This window comes from Anas acuta, chromosome 3 (genome assembly GCF_963932015.1).
Source record: "Anas acuta chromosome 3, bAnaAcu1.1, whole genome shotgun sequence".
In the NCBI taxonomy this organism is placed as follows: domain Eukaryota; kingdom Metazoa; phylum Chordata; class Aves; order Anseriformes; family Anatidae; genus Anas; species Anas acuta.
The window spans coordinates 16,349,468-16,365,334 of record NC_088981.1 but is presented as its reverse complement, the minus strand read 5'-3'; positions in this window follow the sequence as shown (position 1 = coordinate 16,365,334).

Below are 15,867 nucleotides of genomic sequence, written 5' to 3'. Positions count from 1 at the left end.
TTCCATTAGAATGTACATGTAAAATATATTTTCAGGTAACAGCAGTGTAAAACTGCTTTAACTTTCAAGTAGAAAGGGTGATCCATAGTAACAAACTGCCTAATTAACAATGACACAGTTGAGGGATTTCATATCGCTTGAAAACTTAGTCTTATATAGCCTATTAATGAGCTAATTATGCAAACTATATTTATTAGTACATATATAAAAAAATAAGTAACTATACGAATACAGAAGTTTATTTGTATTTCTGTTAAAGTTTTCTGGTTGTGTTGTCTTCACCAAGATCCACCAAATGAATCCTTAGTGACTCCAACTTACCTGCAGTTGTGCAATATAGTATAACCTGATTTTCTGGTACCCTGTCCAAATTTTTGAAAACATGCTCATCATCCATCTTGACCCTTGAACTAGCTTTTACCTAAAGCATAAAATAACATTCTGATACTAGAATAAAACTTTGAAACCTTGAACCAGAGCAGACTTTTGACTTCAAGTCACTTCAAATCTTCACTTGAACTACTTTGAAACCCAATGATTTCTTCGCATAAAAAGACCTCTTGTAATTGTCTAATGTGGTAATCTGTATTAAAGATGTAATAGTGGGAGTCTAGCAAAATATACTGTAAATGGAGAGAAATATTGTGACTACATGTAAGCAGCTCCAATACGTATTCTTACTGATTTAGCCAAGAGGGATTGAGGGCAATCTCTAGAAAGCTACACAGAAGTTTGAAAAATGTTCTGAGTTGATGTGGTAATAACCTCATATGCTGAGTAAGACAACCTGTGTAAAGCTACTAAATAAATCACTGGTGCAAAAAGTGATATTGTGGGCGCTTTCATTTGGCTTACAAGGCATGGAGTATCAAAATAGCTGCACTAATCTAGTGCTCATGGCTACACATTAGAAAGCCTGAAAAGTCTTCAGAACAGTTTTTACTAGTATTCCTCTCTTTTCCTCATAACAAAATTATTCTGTCTGTGATGGCTGGGAGCTGATTATCATAATTTCAGTTTTGTAAGTCCTTACATTCTTATACATAGTCATCCCAAGCATTTGTTACTGCCATGTAGTGTCTGAGAGGAGAAACCTTTCTGTGATGCAAATGGCACTGAAGTCCAAACTAATATTAAGGCTATGTTGTACTGACTACTGTGGAGATGATTTAAGCCATCCTGTATGATATGCTAATAAAAGCTTTTCTGAATGTGGGTGCAATTCATAGTGGCAAGTTAATGTTGCCTTTGTCAACATAGCTTTTCTTTATTTAAATTGGAAAGAGAGCGAACAGAACGTGGAACTAAACCATAATGTGATTTATATTATAGATAATTATGCAAAAAAAAATAAATGCTTGTCAGACAGGTTCTTTGCCACCAACCACCTTTTGGTGACCTGCGAACAGCAAGGCACAAGACCTGGTAAAGAGTTTACTTGGGCCACTTTCAGCATAAGCAGTTTGGGCAGAGCTGTTGTGTGCCAGTTCATTTCAAATGTAGATGTATTGAAGCATTAAAGATACTCAGTTCTCTGTATGTACATGAAGGGTTGGCTGCTGCTTTGAAGAAATCAACTTCCTTTCTGAACGCAGAAAGGGATGCCATGGAGTGCTTAGTGATGACAGTAACATGTTAATTATGTGTTAACATTGAGTAGTTAGAACTGCTTAGCTAATGAGGCTACTTCATAGAGAGAAGTAGTGCAGGCAGTAGTACTGAAGGAAATACTGATAATGAGTTTCCTATTTATTTGTGAGGGTAACCTGCAGAGACAGGTGAGCAACTCTGGTTCAGGTGACTTCTGAAGTGAAGATTGTTATGAACAACTTGAAGATCTGTTCAAGTAAAGGGATAGTACAGCTAAGCATTTCCCTTCCAAAATCTCAGAATGAAGAAGAAACAAGATGGTGGGGTCAGAGAATAATCTGGGTTTACAAATGGATGTGGGCCAGTGTAAACTGTTCAGTCAGGATGATTCAGGCCAGGGTGATCTGCTGGAATCCCCGCTATTTCATTGCCCTTAATGTGCCCATTCAAAAGCGTCCTGAAAGGCCTTGCTTCAGAGACTGAGGATGTGAGTATTGCTTCAACAGTTGATCAAAACAAGTCGAGAATAGAAGATTTCAATGGATAGTGGTCTGTGGATTGCTTCTAAGGGGTTTACAGATAAGTAAGAGCAGACCTTAAATTGTATACAAAGGCTTAAATCTATTTACAAATTGTTCAGAATCAGCAAATTGAAAAATACAAAATTGTTGGTTTGCAGTTAAGTGGAACACAATGTTTTTACTCGTCTTTGCTTCCTAATATTTGAGAGAACAAGAAATATTGAGACCACTGTTGCAGCTTGTTACACAAAGCCCACCACAGAGCCTTCTGCTACATACAGCTCCTAGATTTGAAGAAGAAATACAAGTCAGTTTTCTGTCGCACTTTTTAATCAGTTCAGAGGGCTTTGCAAAAGAGCCACGTATCTATCCCTCTCCTTACAGATGAAAGTGAGGCACAAAGGGTTGAAATGACTTGCCTGAGAGCATTCACAGGCTATTAACAGGGCCAGGAATAGAACCCGGTGTACAGGAGTCTTTATCTAAGGCTTTCTCTACAGTGTCACATTTCTACTTTCAGGAGCAGAAGACTTCTGCCTATTATTTCTATCTCATAAGCCATTAATATATCCCTGGCCTAAAAATACTATACTGAAGATTTTGGCGTGACCCACTGGCGACTACTGACTTTAAACCTAGAGGGTTGTTTCTCATGAGCTTGGAAGATCTGAGCATTTCAGAAATAGTGGGATCTAGAACTGGTTGAACCTGCTTACTGTGCAGCTGAAAGTATTAATGCCATTTTGCTGCAGTTGCTCTGACCCCTGCTTCAGCTAAGTCTTCCACGTGTTACAGCAAATGATTCTTGGAAGTCCCTGCTGTTTACCTGGAATCCACGTCTCCAGAAATCTAGCTGTATTTCAGCTCACCTTAGTGGCTTGCGTCACAGATGACTGTGACTGGGATGCTGTCTGTTGCTGTACCAACAGGGTTTCTGCAGAATGAGTAAAGACCTCAGGAAAAGAAAAAATATATTGTTTCTATAAGCACTTGGGTCTTGGGACTTGGTTATTTAACATCCTAATTTTGATTCTGCCCTACCAAAATGTTTATGGAAACCTGAACATTGCTTCAGTTTTTATATATATATATATTAATTTTTTTAAGGTAACTGCTGACAAGTCCTGTAGGGATTTTTTAAAGCATCAGTACAGCACTCTGTGGTAATGTTTCAAAACCATGTATGCATATACACCTTACCTGCTTCAGGATTTTCTTGGGTGTATATTCAGAGGAGGGAGAGTAAGTACGAGTGATAACTGATGGGAAAAGCACCCGGTTTTGTACAGCTGCTCCACAAGTGAGGAGGAAGATGGTATGCAGTTCCTGTGGGCCTTCACCCAACAGCTAGTGCAGAGCTGTGGGTGCTGGCCTCTGACAGGGCTGTCACACTGGGACTAACCCCATCGCCCTTGACAGACATAAGCAGGCTTGTAGCAGGGCTTAGGGATGTGCTCACTTGTGCGGCTTTCTGCTCTGTGCTGGGAACGTGTGGGAAACTGCTGCCTTTGTTTCAGTACGGTTTTGAGAAAGTGTGTTCAATCCCAGCTATAAATGAGGAGCACAACATGTCTCAAAGCGAAAGGAGCAAGAGCTTGTGTTAGAGATGAAGTCTGAACGACAGTTTTAAGGTAGCATTACGGCAAAGATTTCATTGTACAGACCAACCCAATGTCAGTAACAGGAGTTTATGCTGAAGAGGTTGAGTGGAGGAAATCCACTGCATATGATGGTGGAACTGTCTCAGGCATTCAACCTGCATTTTCAGCCTTGTTCTCCCAGTAACACCCACTGCCTTCCACTGAAGTCTCCAATTTTGGTTCTCTGGATTGCACTGAATGTAGGTATTTCAGATAGTCTTAACTGAAACAAAGCTGCTGTGCTAAAATTAATTTAAAATCCAATGGATGTAAACCATGTAATTTTAAGGGTGACCTGTCAAAACAGCACAATTCTTCCAAATTATTTGACTAGGTATTTAATATTGAGATAATGTTTTGACTCATCAGTCAACATCCACTCAAGGTTTGCTTTTCACTTTCCCTTTTCAAACATATCTGTACAGGGATTTAAAAAAAAAAAAAAAAAAAAACATGGGCTACACCTTATACCTGTAGTTTCTCTCAAGTCTGTGGCTTAGATTTGAGAATTTTCACTAGATCTTTTTGTTAGTTTCTAGTTTAAAATTTGTCTTGCACTCAGTTCCTATTTCTTGGAGTCTACTTTTGTTCTGCTCGTTGCACCAGTAACACATCCATATGACAGGTTGTGTCTGTAGAGTTGGGGTTTTCTGCCCCCAGATACTGCAGGTATGTCTTCTTATATTGCCTTGGAGAGCACGCAGCCTAAACAAATCTTTCAACACATTGAATTGAGTCAGACCCTGAGCAAAAAAAAGCTTACAAGAAGCACCTCCAATACTACCAACTGGAAAAATCAATCGTTTGATAGAAGGATGCTGGAATATAGAGCCTGCCTCCAGATTTAGACCTACCTAAGAAAAAAAATAGTTTCTTCTTTTTTTTTTTTTTTTTTTTTTTCTGACCTATGGCATATTTCTCCCTAAAAAACTATCAGTGGGATTCTGAACTCTCTATTTTTACAAAGTATAATAATAATAATTCTGCATATAATAATATGCAGAATATTGCTGTTTTTCTTTGCTAGACCAATGCTATTATAGGTCTCCTGCTCCAAAACTGTATCCTTTTCTTCAGAGGACTTCTTCTGATGTAAAAAGATTGTGAAATGAATTCCCATGAGCACACTATCAGCTGATGGGAAAAAAAAAAAGTGTAGCATATCATATGTGTACATCTTGCCAGTTTGCTCCTTCTATAGATTGGGCAGCTGGAGAAGAGGAGTCTATGTCCTTGTTGCCCTCAGTTGGATTTATCAGTCATGGCTCAACTAGGCCTTTTCCCTCATTCATAAGATACCCTTGCAAGTGGTTCATAGAGTCATAGAATGGCTTGGCTTGGAAGGGACCTTAAAGATCATCTAACTCCAGCCCCCTGCCATAGGCAGAGATGCCACCCACTAGATCAGTTCCCCAGGTATTTTCCCCAGGAAAGCTTTTTGGATGTCCTCAAGAGTGTTTTGTAGTTAGGGTCTAAACTCTCATTGCCATTAAAAAACAATCCTGCTCTTCTCAGGCAACCTTCTTTTTATTTTTCCTAACCTGTCCCCCTATTCTGTCAACTAGCATTTATGCAGCAGTGCAGTTAGGCAGATCAAGGAGGTAATACAGCTGAAAAATAATCTAGCTGAAAGTGCAGCTAGTTTTCAGGCACATGGGCAGGTCTTAGCACAGGTAAGTGGTGGGAAAGCATGTATCCTGTGTGGTGAAGGAAGCTTGGATTACTGTGATCCTGGAATCACGTGTATTTAGCATGTATTTAGGAAAGACCAATACCTACAGATTTAACTAGTGTTGTGTGTTTTTTCCAGTTATCCAAATGCTGGGTACATTTGTGCTCCTATTTGTACTGAATTTTACAGGTAAACATTCCTGTACCTCAGCAGAGTGAGCTAATCAACAGCAGGAAGTGTTTTGTTGAGGATAACTTTGACAAAATGTAATGCTTTTTCATGGCAACATGCTGCAGGTATCTCTTTTTGAATCCTTGCTCATCTGTCACCTCAGATTACTCTGGATCTTGAAGGTTTTCCTATCCCATCTTTATCACATTAGTCAAAAGCTTGGCTGTGATCTTTTCATCTTCCCACTGACCCGGTTTCTTTAGTGAGATCTGAACTCTGTCCTCTTGTCCTCAGTGGGTGAGCTCTCACTTTCTTCAGATACACCATTGTCAATGCTTTTCACTGTAATGTTGCTGGATCAGTGAAGTCCTTCAGTTTCTGACCATCTGAGAACTCCAGAACTTCATGTAAAGGCTGTTTTGGGTGGAATACTGATTTGTTTCACTTTCAGCACGGCAATCCTTGTAATGAGTCTTCAAAGTTTATTTGCCACTAACTAACTAACTAGTCTTATAGCGTTTATACTCACCAAGGTGAGGGGTGGAACAGTGTGTTGTATTCCTGGAAGAGTCAAGGATTTTGCAGTTGAAGGGAACTGAGGGTTTGCACTGCCTCCTTAGCAGAGTGTGTGGTCTGTGCCCTATAGGCAGGTATTCTCTGGTCTTGACTCTATGTAATCCCCACTTGCAAACATAAATACTAAAAGATGTGTAACCTTGCATTATGTAAAGGACATAAAAACAGGAATTCATCCAATTTAACCGATAAAGAGTAACTGTGCTGTGTATGGAAAATGCTCTGCTCTCTCCCAGTTGCCTATTGGGATAGTTGTCTTGGGATATCATCTGTTTTATGCTGACAAGCAGAGACGGAGAAGAATTCTAGAAGAATGTGTGTATAAATGACATCAGTAGCACTGTAAAACCCTCTCCATTGACTGCTGATTATGAGCATCAGTGTGATCTAGGCCTTGAAGAAATTTATACAGTATAGGTGACAGCACAGTAAGGACTTCTTACAAAACAGCTGGTTTAAATGTGTTTAATCAACTGTTTTTTCTCCACCTGTCTGTGTCCAGTACTACGAAGCCAGATTTGCTGAGGCACTGAAAATCTTGCATCTTCTGTTTCCTCAGCTTATATTTCTGTGCTTTTCTCCACAGCAAAGCAGAAGTGGAAAATGGGAAAACTGAGATTCTCATGTATTTTCAAGTCTCAGTTGGCTAACGTGAGAAGGAAAATTTGAATACGACAAGACTACTCTGACATTTTAGAGAATTTTCCTATTAGGAATTGGATAAACGGAAGTAATGTGTCTGTGCTGTTTTGTGTACATGGGTTATTGACAGTCACTGCAAGTGCATGACTGAGATAGGTAGGCCAGCTGTTGTTCTAGAAGTTTATAAATGTTCAAACTTTATTGTTTGTTTTGTAATCTCCATTTCTTAACATCTGATATTTCTTTTTTTATCTAACTGGTGATCTTACTACTGTGTATGATTAAATGAATTACTTTGTCTTGTAATGTTGCCTGGCAAAACCAGGCACATTTTGATGCAAGTTTGTTTCTTTTTAGATTTATATCTGCTTACGTAGCATTATTGCTGTTGGAGTAGGGCATTTTATTTTCTTCAATGATATGTGATCAGAAAATGAAAGGGAGAAAACGCATCAAATCAAACGTTCTTTGTATAAACTCTGTTTCAACATGTCATTGCAATAGCTAACGTTGGGCAGTGTTGGACTGTGGAATAAGCGGGGCAATTTTTCATAGCTCTGAAGATGTTTGAGTGGATACTGGAGGTCTAGCTGTCACAATTGTATAGTTTCCCTGGCCTGTATGAGTGCCTTGGCAGCTATGTTCTGTTGCAAGACCTTGTATAGGACTATGTTTACATGTCTTTTATCTTTCAAACTTCAGCCTGTGAGGTGTGGGAGAAAGAAGCTAACAGTCTGATTTATGAGTCAAATTTTTTGGAGGTGTGCAAGAGTAGTTAGTGAAGATGAAAAGAAAAAAAAAGATGAAGATTGGGGAATGGAATGTTTGGTGTTGGTTTTAATTAGAATCATCCTGTTCATCACTCATACCATGAGATAAAAGGGGAGAAATATCCATTAATATCGTACATGCAGAGAGAAAATATTTGTATTATAGTGAGTGAGCAATTCTAATTGGCCTGCCAAATATAACTGAATTGAAATACAGACCTTCTCTTTACTCCAACATTAAGTATATTCCCTTATGTGTATGAGACACACAACTGGCATCATATTTATTCCTAATCTGTTTGCCATCTAATTATTTTTGTCTCAAATACATGCTAATTCAGTATTAAAGCTAGCAATTATCTCAGTCGCTGCTGCCCACCCCTCCCCCCCAAAAAAAAAAAAGAAAAAAGACAAATCAGTAAGCTTTTATTTTCATGGATATAAGCCTTTTTGTGCCTTTCTCCTTCCAAAAAGGAAAGCAATCGGTTTTGTATCGTGGCTTGGAAGAATGCATATTTTAAACCAAGTAGGAAGTTGATGGATGACCTTTTGAGTTCAGAGATGAAGTTTCTTCTGGTTTGGGGGGGCTTTTTCCTGCCAAGCAGTAACTAACAATGCGCTCAACTGTCCTGCTCCTCTTCCCATAGGTGTGGTGCAATGACATGACAGGAGAGGTATTTGCTACCCGTAACTGTAGTTAGTCATGCAAAGTGACCTATGCTCTAATCTCCCAGCATTGTAAACCAGCCAAAGTGACCGATACTGCTACTTCACATGTTACTGCAAGTTAGATTAGAATCTGCTGCTCCTGAAATTTAATTAGCTGGCAGTATCTTTAAAATACTTTCTGGAGTGTTTGAACTGTAATGCATCGTTTTTAAGACATGAACCTTACCAAATGAAGCAAAACAATCTCTGCTCCTTCCACATGTTAAAGGGAAAAGTTTTAAAAAATTTCGAATCATACTAAGTTTTAAAACTTAATATCAGAATAAGTGGGCACAAGTAGCCCTTTCAATGTATTTCAATGTATTTGTTGATACAAAATGCGGTTTTAACTTTACATAATGCCTGTAGACTGCAGCTCAGTCTGAACCTTTGTTTTTTTGGCTTCTGACTAAAAAGCGTGCAAAGAGATAGTCCAGGATAAGTACGGCGGGTTGCTATCAAACTCCCAGATATCACATCTAAAAATAATGATAGAGAAAACAACTCTTAATTGATTGTTTTCCTTTTCTAAAATAAAAGTAAGGCATTTTTTGACATTATTTCATTCAGGTTATTGAATTCATGTGATTGTACAACAATGGGTAAGGCATACGTTTTAGAAAAGTTAAAAGTGCAGAAAGTTTGAACGATATGCGAATGTAAATTTACTCATCTTCTATAAAATGCCTTCTCGAGGTGCTGACATTTTCAGTACATTAATTGTTCATAATGAATACTCTTGTATAAAACATTTCAAAGGTAATTTTCTGAGGCCAAAGAATCACTAAAATATTATTTGCTAAGAGCAGTCAATAATCTGCGTCCAGAAGCAGATTTACAGGATGTGAAATAAATTGATGCAACAGGCAAAGAGGTTATACAAAATAATCACTTGCCCTTTTACAGGTTCGATGCCCTAAAGCAGAAGCTTCAGAAGTGGTGTTGGCTGATGCAGAGGCAGTCATTCTGTTCTGACCATGTGCCACTGAAGGAAAGGAAGGAAATGGCTCTGGGCAAGATATCCATACCTGTTGTAGCAGAAGTCCAAGAGGTAGTGACCTCTGCTGCAGGTAAAATGCAATCACTTTTCTGTTACGTCCTTCAGGATGGATAATACTAGTCAGTGAAGATATGGTATGTTTGAAGATATGGTATGTTTGAAGAATATGCGTAAAAATAAAGAAAATAAACTAGTTGATCTATCAGGCTGCTTCCAGACGGTAGTCTTTAAACAACTTGTCATTGGTTTCTTGGCTATTACAGCCCTGCGTAAAAGCTTTTCCTGGTTCATAAAGAGAATTAATGTGAAATCAATAATGGTATTTAAAAATTCACCGATCATTTCCCACCCAGATAAAGTCTGTTTCAGAGTGCTACTAATGCTACGGGCAGAGTGGGAAAAACACGGAGTTGACCCTAATGGCAAACAAAAGAGAAAGCAGTGCAGATGGAAAGTGCAGTGCCAAAAGATGCTTTCAGGAGCCACCAGGAGGAACAGGGAAGACCTGCCTGCTGCCCCACAGGAGCAAACATCTATACAGAGCCACCGTGGGATCAGCCTGCAAAAGTCCTCTGCTTGAAGATGTAGCCTAGATGCTGCACTGGCTACAAACTGAAGGATACAAGTGACATGAACAGCAAAGAAAAAATCGCTTAATGGTGAAAAGACCAACAATAACACAGTAAAATGAATTTCCTATAGCATATCATGACCTTATGACCTGCTGGATTCCTGCCAGTGAAGAGGATACTTTTGCTGCTTCAGATTGCTTCATTCTGCTATCCCAGAAAACACAGAATTATTGTGGAAATGCGAAGAAACAAACCATATAATTAGATTTGGTTGTATATGTGTTTAGGCTACTTCTCTGCTGAAGATGTGTTGTATTTACAAGTTGTACCATTTAATGCAACTGTAATTACCTGCAGTTGCCACATTTAACCTGTGAAAAATAAATAGGATTTGTCAGTATTCCCTCTCTTCCTCTTTACTCCCTGAAGCAATGGAGAGCTGCTTTCCAGCCTCTTTCACAGCATGGTTCAGAAATAGCAGAAGGCAGCAGCAGCAGCAGAGCAAAGCCTCTAGAGTTTGGGGTGTAATGGTCTTTGCTGAAAGGCTGATTTCCTGATCCACTGCACCCGACGGCGAGGTTCAAAGGGTTTGCTCAGGATTGCCATCTCCTCACCCTCATACCCACACCCCCTCAGTTGCCTTCACACATTTTAAAATATGTTTCATTACTTGTGATGATTTCTAGATTGGAGGGTTCTCAATGCCTCACATTTTTCCAAGCAATTCTCTAAACTTCAGAGTTAGAAAAGTCATTTTTCTTTTTAGATTAAAATTCCGATTCGCATGGAAGTGCTTGACTCTTGAAGCTGAGGCTCAAACCAGCAGATAGGAGGTTTGTGATAAAATTGGCAGAACTGTACTGCTCTAAGCACTTTCGGAGACATATGCTGCTTTTCCTGCTCCTGGAAGTAGTCCCACAGATGTCTCATGATTATTCACTTGAGTCATGGTTGCAGAACTGAGTTTTTGGTGTTTTGGATTTCCAGATACACTGCACATTTATGGTGTTTGGAGTGCAAATTCTCATAAATGACCTGCCTATTTTAAAACAGAGCATTATGTTTTACCCCAAACCGGTATTTTTAATTTAAACTAACTTTCCTAATTACAGCAGTATTTGTTCAAGGTGAGACATCTCCCAGGACATAGAAACGACAAGAATAAAGCTAAACTGGACATGGCGCGCTGCTATTAAAACTTCTGTATTTGTTTTTATTCTCCTTGTGGTTTTCACCAGTGGTATTACCGTGATATTAGGCACTAGGTGGTGCTATCCTACATGGTCTTCTGCATTCCTCTCTCAGGGTGGGAGTGTCCTGGGCTGCACGTCCTGAGCAGTTTGTTTCAGAAAGAGAGCATGGGAGTTATAAAGTTAGGCAGCAAAATCTATGGCCCGTTTGGACTGGAGTGAATTTTCAGAGTAAAGTTGCTCTACGGAGCCTAGGTGTTATTTTTTTTTGGCTGAGATGCCTGAAACGAGAGAATGCTTATGTGCCATTTATGAGCAGCTCTGCATGCAGGTTGATGTGCTTTGTAACAACTCGGTAGTGCTAAGCTTGTCCTTACAAGCAGTTTAACTCTACAACTTCTATTAAGCTACAAGGCTTTAATGTCTAATGTATCAACACAATAATTGCTTTTTTTCCCATGTGTACTTTTACTGTTAGCCGAATTTATTACAGGTGTTTGTATACGCTGTACCATTAACAGATGTTAGGCAACCTGAGAAAACTCACACAGAGTTTTCACTTCTTCCATTTGCTTTGTCTTTTTTTTAATTATTATTATTATTATTTGTGTTTCAGATTCATTCATTTTTTATTTTTATTTTTAATTGAAAAGGGGAAAAAAAAATCTGTCTATAGCAATCCTTCACAGAGTTCAAAATTTTAGATATGTCCTGATCAGTGAAATTTAAAGACTGACTGAGTACTAGGAATGCCTGAAAATGGTAAACATTTCTCAGCGCTTTCTCTAAATTTCCCACAGAGTTTGGAACATTTGAATTATCTGACTGTAAGTCAGTTTGGTTTTCAGGCAAAGAAAGTTGTTTTCTTTTTCCTCGCTTGTAGTATTTTTACAAGAAGCGGGGACAAGATCAGACAGATGGAAGGAAAAAAGTGTGAAGGAATTGCAACTTCATAATCTTTAAAATTGCAGTTTTGGTTTGAAAAATAAAAACACTAATTGCGTAGTTTCCGCATCTGAATTTCAGGAAGTTCTTAAAAATGGCTTTTATTTTAATGTGCTGTATTTATTCAAAGACATCCAAGAATGAAAAATATTGATACATTCTATTAACAGTTTTTATATGGAATCTATTTTCAGCCTCATACCAGAGAATGTCTGTGTTATTTTTTTGATTGTGATCCTAATCTTGGAATTACTTTTCATTTATCAGTGCCTCTAAGTCTGCTATTGTGTTTCAAGCCAGATCCTTTCTGCACCTTTTTTACTGTGTCAGCTTCTTGCATACTCACTGCAGGGCAAAGTTTGCAGTTATTTTCCACCTGCACAGGAAGGATTTCCTCTCTCAGGAGTGCAATGGGCTTTACAAAGTGGAAGCCAAGCCAAGTTAATGCTGGTTCTAATCTTTTGTGAAAAATTTCTTGTGGTGTATTATATTTAATACTGAAATCTGCAATTTGAGATTTAACTTTTTAGCAATTCAAAGGCCTTTCTTATGCTGTTTAGTCAGATGAAATGGCTTACTTCTTGCTTTGACAATAATAATGTTAAAATACCACTTTCTAGACAAAGATTAAGTTCTAGTATCCGCTATTAAGAAGTTGGAAAACATGAGTACAGTGCAAAATAAACAAAAACTGAAAAAAGATCTGATTCCTTTTAAAATTGCATGTTTTTTTTGTTTGTTTGTTTGTTTTTGTTTTTGTTTTTGTTTTCATTGCTTAATGATATTGTAGCATTTAGGTTCTCTGAAGTGTATGCATTTTAACTTGTCCCAGGGTGTTCAGGTGCATTTCTATGTATTCAATATGCAAGAAACAGCTGAAATTCTCTTAAACAAAATCCCACTGATTGTTCTCCCCTGATTCACTATTTGCTATTACAGGTTTTGTAACTCCTGGTAGCAGCAAAAATTTGTGCTCAGGTCCTTGATCAAAGTTCCCACGTCCGTGCCCTGCAGCAGCTATGTGCCAGTTATCAAGGCTGCCATCTCTTGCAGCTGAATGGACCTTGTAAACTTGTGGAAAGTGCTTTGTGTTCCCTTCAGATGAAAGGCTGACATTCAGACTGGAGTTCCTTGTATCAAACATGCTTTTGTGTTTCTCACTGGACATTCATGGCCTTCAGCTGGAGCTGAGGGAAGCAACAGTTGTTTGCCAGTATCAAATAATTAGATATAACAGGAGAGAACCAAGCATGCACGCAGCAAAACCAGACAAAACTATTCAAGCTGGCTGTACACGGGCTCATATTGCTCAGTTGTGTTTTACCAGGTGCCAGTTTAAAAATTTAGTCTGTCATGTTGTTTAGGTAACTGACACTACATATTAGAGAGGCCCATAAACATCTGTATCACAAAGTGAAAGCATAGGTATGAAACCTGTTTGGGGGTTTTGTGCAAGTTTTGTTTGGAAAGAGCCAGACTCGTCCAAGTCAGGTCCATGGGAAAGTGTCACCGATGCACTGGTCTGGCTGCTTGCCTCGTTCTGCTTTCCCTTCTGACACTGAGTTGTGACCTTTGGATGATTCCCTTCCCATCTCTCGGCACTCCGGACTCCTCCTGCCACTTGATTGCTTTGTCTTTTTAGAGATGAGCTCCCGGGGAGGGCGAGGCTGCGTGCTCTCTATCTTATGAGGTGTTTGCACAGTGCATGTTACAATGGGACTATCTCAGTCGAGATCTCTAGGCACTAATACACCACCAGTAATTGTTACTATGAATAACAAAAGCATCTAGTCGTAATAGACTGTGGAAAGGGGAATAACTTGGCATTATTAATGTCAAGTTTAAAGAGCAAAAGCTCCATTTGTGTTATTACCTGTCATCCTTTGGAGAACTATAAGCATCTCCCTGAATAGGGATCCAATTTCTGCCCTTACCCTATATAACCTTACTGGCTTCAAAACAAGATTTGATGTCTTCAGAGCAGACTGGCATGAAATCAAGGGATTTTGTCCAAGGAATTCAGAATGCCTTTACTTAGTTTTGTAAGTGCATAGCATCAGAAAGATCACTGAGAAACGTACCCATAGCAGCCTTTCTTCCCAACAATCAGTTCCTGCTTGTATCACCAGTCCTTTTGCCCATGCTGCTTTTTTTATGGAGTGGCAAATATCTTTCAAACATCTTAACATCCTGCAGGATATTTTACACTCCTCTTGTTCATCTCATAACTGTGTGGTCTGCTCATTACCTAGGGACTTGGTCAGCCCTCTTCACGTTCTCAAGATCGGTGATCGATTAATACTCCTCTCTGGTTTTGCTGTGGGTTAATTATAATAATTCACAAGTGGACTAATGCATATGACTAGCATTTAGTTTTATACATGTTTCTCTTACTTTTCTGCAACATTTTTCTTTTCCTTCTGTTCTACACAAGAGTACCTACTTCCATGACAGAGTCAGTCTAGAATTCCTCAAGTAGTGATTTAGGTTCTCCTTCTATTTTTCTCTTTGCTTCCACTTTTAAATTCACTTTGCACTTTGAAATTTATGCATTTAAATTAAAAAAAAAGAGGGGGGGGGGAAGGCAGGGGAGAATCTCCATTGTGGAACTGCTTCAATTTCTTTTGCAGACTTTTAGTTTATTACTCAGTGATTTGTATCTTGGTAGGTATAACTCCTCTAGAAATATCTCTCTCCAATCCTTTACGGTAACTCCAAAAGGAAGGTGAAGTAAGTTTCAATTAACTTAAGAATGAAGCTTGACGTATCAAATTGTCCCAGGAAGAACGTGACCACCTGATGGGGTGGGCTTGCTGCAGAGGGCTAAAGATGGGAAAGAGTGTGACTGCGTGGAGGTGTGTCTGCCCTAGAGCCCCTATAAATGGAAAATGTGGCTGAAAGCTGAAGAGAAGCAAGGAGGCTGTGCAGGGCCGCATATCATTTCCTGGTGTCATTGTACGAGATTAGGAAACATGTTTTAATTGGTAAAGAGATTTTTATCTTTGGAAATTGATGCCCACATGGGTCTAAAAGAGAATGAGTTAGAGATTTCCACTATGGTATTTTGATTCTAAGAGAGACAATGACCTTGATAAGCAGTGAAGAAACGAGACTTACAGTGATTCTCAAGGAAGCTTTTTCAGCAAAAGCAACAGAAACTGTGGAATGGCAAATTAGAGGATGTGGTCTAAGAAAAGGTTAATTCAGATCACATAGCAGATAAGTGTGTTCCGAAAGTATAGGAACATCCTCTACCCCACTCCACCCCCCAAAAAACAAACAACCACTACCGCCAAAAACAGTAACAACAACAAAAAATGGAAGCGTTGAATTCCTTTACCAACCTAAATCAACCTCCCTGGCATGACATGTCAGTAAGCATGTAAACTCATTGCTGTAACACCTTTCTGTATAGATGAGTTGCAGACATGAAAACTGAAGACAAATGTCATATGCACTGAAGAGCAGACTCTTTGGGAAACTGTATGAAAGATGTTGAAAACACCACTGTTTTTATTTTTATTTTTTTCAGAGGACCAGAATGCATGTCAGATGGAAAAATATCTGAACTTTGCAGTAAGAATATTTCAGGTGAAATGTTTCCTCTTAAACCCTAGAGAAAGACATAAATGGTAACAACAGATTTGTTGTCAGCTGTCAGAATGAGCAGGTAATACTTACCAAAGGGCACCCAGAACGGAGAGCCTGCACATCAATCTGCCTAGCTCCTGTAAGAATAACCAAAAAACAATCATTTTGGAGTAGTTAAGCATTTGAGAGGTATACAGTGACAAAATGCAATATAAGAGAAAACTTTAAGAGATTAACTAGTACAGAAGAGTTATTTCACGTAACTTATTTCTGATCATT